Raw genomic sequence first — 642 nt, 5'->3', positions numbered from 1 at the left:
GAATGAATGAATGATTACGCGCTGTACTAATTTCATGTTTATTCCATGAAACAATTTACGTTTGTATTAATTTGTGTTTCATTTATTTCTTATAGGGTGATATACTCCTATGAATATTTGAGCATATGAAAGTGAGGGACTGAAAGAAATGAGCGATCAAACGCGAAATAAAGAAAGTAAATGCAGATATGAAGAAATACACACAATGATTTCTCAGAAAGATAGCACGAGGGAAAATGAATGAAAATAGACCCATTGACATTCAGTAACTTTATAAAATATACATAGAAACGAAGGGAAAGCGGACGCAAAGAGGAAAATCACGGTTAGACACACTTCTGATATCACTTCGCCGACGCCGCCGACCTAGATAGTAATGGTAATGGCAATTGAATGTTTTAACACTCTTGAGAATAAGTTGGTTCATTTTGAGTGGGAAATGGCGATGGTTATGGTGATGGCAAGTAATAACGAAGATGGTGATCATGGTGCGTATGATGTAGAAGGATGGTTATAACAATTCTTATGAATATTAGTAATGTAAAGGTTTTCTGTACTACAGTATATTTGTATGCTGCATATGCACACAAAACCCCAAAACACAAAAACAACCCACAACACCAAAACACACAAAAACGCCCC

The sequence above is a fragment of the Penaeus monodon genome, chromosome 29, assembly GCF_015228065.2.
Source record: "Penaeus monodon isolate SGIC_2016 chromosome 29, NSTDA_Pmon_1, whole genome shotgun sequence".
Taxonomy (NCBI): domain Eukaryota; kingdom Metazoa; phylum Arthropoda; class Malacostraca; order Decapoda; family Penaeidae; genus Penaeus; species Penaeus monodon.
Note: the sequence above shows the minus strand (reverse complement) of the source record.